Source organism: Bidens hawaiensis, unplaced genomic scaffold (assembly GCF_021521415.1).
Source record: "Bidens hawaiensis isolate Kalapana, Puna unplaced genomic scaffold, B.hawaiensis_p1.1 tig00001382_1, whole genome shotgun sequence".
NCBI lineage: Eukaryota > Viridiplantae > Streptophyta > Magnoliopsida > Asterales > Asteraceae > Bidens > Bidens hawaiensis.
The window spans coordinates 2,867,279-2,872,129 of record NW_027491078.1 but is presented as its reverse complement, the minus strand read 5'-3'; positions in this window follow the sequence as shown (position 1 = coordinate 2,872,129).

Sequence of the window (4,851 nt, the reverse complement as noted above, 5' to 3'; positions counted from 1 at the left end):
TCTTTGTGCTTTAAAGTTTAAGAACACGTGAAATAGGTTGTCACGGTCTACTCAAAAACAATTAATTAAAGACTTAAATACCAATAACTAGTACAGGTAAGTAAGGTCGTCTCCTTAGGAACTCAAAGAAAGTGCAAGTTTATTTGATTTATAACTAATTATTTAATCTAAGCGGACAGACGATATCAAGCGGTTTTTAGAAAAAAATTTAATTTAAAACTAATTATTACTTAAAAAGATTTGTAAACAATATTAATTAAAAGTATTCATTATAGGTTCGGATAATGTGACATTCAACTTAATCACAGATTTACTTGTCTTGATTGCGAAGTAATTACTAGACCTAGTAGTTTGATTGTGATGACAAACGATACCCTAACCGAATTGTTGACACAATTGAACTCGATCTACACAATTACCAAGGTTTTATGACAACTAATTAAGTAGCATGAACCGATGATTATAAGTTCAATGACACAAGAGCCTAACCCTAAGTGTTGATGAACAAAACCAAACAAGTGATGCACTAATCAATAAACGCAAATATAAATTGTTTAAACAACCAAGCAATCAATTAAACAAGATAAAAGCAATAACTCAAATCAAGTTCATAACTTTAAGCATAGCAAATCTGGTCTCAAGAGGATTACACAAAACCCTAGCCTAGAATGAACAAAGGACTTAGCCGAACATAATCATAATGTCAAAACACTTATCTTTGATGAACATGCAAACCCGAGATGAACCGGAAGCCTTGGAATGGTGAGAAGTCGTCTAACACAGCCACTTTTGCCTCTGGAAATTGTTATTAGCCGAATGGGGAGGTTAAGGGGTTTATATAAGGCAAAACCTAAATTTTTGGCTGACTTAAGAATCTTCGCGTATCGCGAAGATGTAAAAGGGTGCTTCTTCGCGTATCGTGAAGGACAAAATAGTCGCTGCCGAGTTCCTGCGCGAAGTTGCCCTTCTTTGCATCTTCGCGTATCGCAAAGATGTAAAATATCAAATTTTCATTTTTTATTTTCTTGAATGCTTCGTGATGCGTGCACTTCCAATCTTTCACTTGTCGATCTTCGTTCCAAGCCCGTAAATATCCTCGTTAAGCTCCATAGCTTCCAATATCCTGAAAACACGTAAACAATGCTTGAAGTACCAATGTTCATTCGTTTATTAACCTAAATATAACTAATTAATATATAATGATAACTAACTTTTACCCAACCATCACATCCCCACACTTATCCTTTTTCGTCCCGAAAAAGATTTTGCAATGGAATCAAAATCAGAATCAGAAATTATTCTCGAAATACTTCATAGATTATCTTATATAAGCACAAAGAACACAAAAACCGCGATTGCCGATATTGTTGTCCACTTAAACCCATGGCCCAATACTTACCGGGAAAAATAAGGTGCGACAGTTTTATTAGTTCATATGATTAAAATGGAACCCACACCTCAAAGCCCTGAAGCCGCCTTACCATGCTTCATTATAGTTTTACCGAACCGGACCACCCCAAATTGACTTAAACCTTTAAATTAAACGATCAAAATTTTGCACATGTGTACAACTTTTAAGCCCATATGTAATAGCTAAGACAATCATAGATATTTTTATCGAACCAAAACCCAAACTTAAGTATTAAAGTCTACCAAAATGGCCATTAGATACGATTAAGGTGCAATTAGGTAACCAACTAGTAAATAGCCCCCACTACATGACATACCCCGTTATCAAGCAATACTCCGAAGTCCATCACCATACGTGAGTAGGCACGAATTCATCTGTAGGGCTTACATATGACGTGTCCCGTGTGGTCCGTTTCTTAATGGTAATGAGACGCGAGAACGGGAACCCCATATGACTAACAACGTGGATGATCAAGTCAGTAGTGAATTTGTACTTTTAAAGCACCTTTTGTGATCATGTTTATTGACTTATGAATTGGCAGATAAACTGTGGGTTTGCTCTTTTTAAGCTTTTTTAATATGAATAAATTCACTTAGGATTTACGCATACCAGATGATAAACCGCATACCGACCCATTGTCTCCGTTCCTCGGGGTATCCCATCAATACAGGATTTAAGGCCATAAAACCATACGCCTATGAAGTGTTAGCCACTTAAACTAGCATTATTTTCATTTATGTTTATATCACAAGCCATTTAGCATACTCTAATGTTAAGCCTATCCAACCATTGTACTATAGACTATTCATATTAAAATATACTTTTAGTGATCAAATCTAATAGAAAGGCTTGAGTATGACATAATCTTTCATTCCAGTCCTTACATAGGCTTAGCTAAACAAACAAAACCTTGAATGCGTTTCCCATTAAAAATCAAGCATTTAAGGTTCAATTAAGTCAACAACCAAATTATCCTTTCATTCTCAAAGCTGAGCCTACCGACACATCCCAAATTAAGTGAGTTTCCGTTTTAGTTATCTCATATTATATAATAATTTTGAAAAATAATCCCTGATTTTTCTGTCATTTTCCATTATTGTGCAAAAAAATCTTAATTTCGTATGAACCACGATTGCATTTAGCGTATGCAACAAGCCCTTTAAACCCCCCGGTAGCCCGGGTGGACGAGTACGGTCTCGTGAGGGTTTATAGTGAACTACACCCACAAAGTTCAACTACAACAAAAATATACACGTACCTGAATACAAGGCCGGGTTGCCTCCCGGTTAGCGCTAAGTTTTTGTTAAGGTCTTCAGCCGGACCATTACCTGATTTGGCGGTTATGGTGGTCTAATGGAGTGCTTACCTTCCTCCACCTCGTTCTTCTTACTCCTCCAACATAGTGGTACACTGTCCATGACACTCCATCTTGGTCCGAAGCATGCCAATCTTCTTTGTTTATTTTCAAACCCCGGTGGCTTCCTCACCTTCTCCTTCTTTGGCGATTTCTCTTTACTTGTCTTACCCGTCTCATCATGAACCACCTTTTTTCTTGCATGTTTGAAATCATCACTTGACTTTGCCACCTCTGCTGTAACACCCCGACCGATGGCGGATTATACATCGGGGCGCTACGAATTGTTTCATTACTCGTGACACTATTTGGGTGTCAATATTTAATAAATACATTTCATTGCGCATGCGCATAACACACCATAAAGTAACATAAATCACATATCATAACTCATAATATTCAAATACATAAATTTGTCTTGTTATATTTTAAACTAGGTCCAAAGTAAAAGAAAACATCCTACGTGTCCTCGAGTTTCCAAAAGCAGCTACAGCAAACCTGAACATGTGTTAAAATAAAACGTCAACACTTGCATGTCGGTGAGAAATCAAGTTTAATAGATATATATATAGATAATAACAAAGCACTGCGCGCAACATGTGTATAACTGGTGTTCAACATAGTGTGTAAACAGATTGTGATCAAGCCTAAATAGATCATAGCTCATAGTTCATAGCGTGCTCCAAATCGAGCAAAAACAAATAATCATTCGTGTATGTGCAAACAAATCAAGAAAATCGTAACAATAGGTCTCCCGTGTTCATCTAATGGATCCATGAAAACTTCGGAATAGGCCGATCAAAGCGGTTAATGATCCACACATACAAATATACAACACTAGTAAACGTCCATAACACATGGGTTTTGCGCACATAATTTCATAAACAAGTTTAAGACTCAAGTTGTACGAACACATGAACATCCCAAAACATTAAAAATAAAAGGGGATTAGGTACGGGATTACTCACTTGTAAAAGGTGCGTTGAAAGATAACGTAAGAACCAACTTTTAAACAAGCGAAAGTTAACCTATAAATAAGAGGTTATTGGTTTAACGATTGGTTTTTATGTCTTGAATATATGCAAGTCACTTAAACAAATTATTTTAAAAAAAAATTATATATTATATATTTACCGAGATTTCTGGGCAGAAAAGAAGAGAAGACGGATGCAAAGAGGGGAGTGGAGGCGTTGCTGAGGATCTTCGGTTGAGAGTAAGGGAGAAAGATTTTGGGGAGTGTTTAAGTGCTTGAGTGTAGTGTTTAATTATCCAAGAAATTAGTTTTATTTATAGGAAAACCCTAGGGAACACATCCCTTGAATTGGGGAAAAAGATCTTATCAAATCAAAGCAAAAGATATCGAAAGAAAAAGATATCACAAGCAAAAGATATGGTGGCAGCTGCAGGGGATGGGGAAGGCTGACAGGTTACTGTTCATAGCATGGGAGGGGTCAGTCAAAGTACTGCACAAGACATGGAAAAGAAGATTTTAAAAGATTATGTCAGTTACTTTTTCTGACAACCAAGAGGGTTGGTAAGCAAGCTGCGACGAAAGTGACTTTTCGGACAGATGTCAGATCTGACCTACTGTGCCCATACCTTGGCAGGTATAGCACAGAAGATAAGATATTTCAAAAGCATACAGGCTGGCTTAAACTGGAGAAAAGACTTAAGTGTCTAGCGCGAGAAGGCTTGAGTGCGCGAGGGCGAAGGCAGACAGAACAATCCTTAGCGCGTCGCGGGAAGAACTAAAATCCTTAGCGCGCCGCGGGAAGAACTACAATCCTTTGCGCGCCGCGGGAAGAACTACAATCCTTAGCGCGCCGCTGGAAGAACTACAATCCTTAGCGCGCCGCGGGAAGAACTACAATCCTTTGCGCGCCGCGGGAACAGTTCGTCTCGCGTAACGCAGGAACAGCTGGTCTTCACGCAGGCTTCCTTGTAAGGAGTCTGGCGCGTGGAGCTGCGCAGACATCCTTAGGCGGGAAGAACCAAAGGTCAAGCAAAGAGTTAAGAGAAAAAGGGGTTCAAGGCTTAAGGGTTAAGCAGAAGGGCGGGACGGCGACAAGAGAGAAAAAGGGGCGGG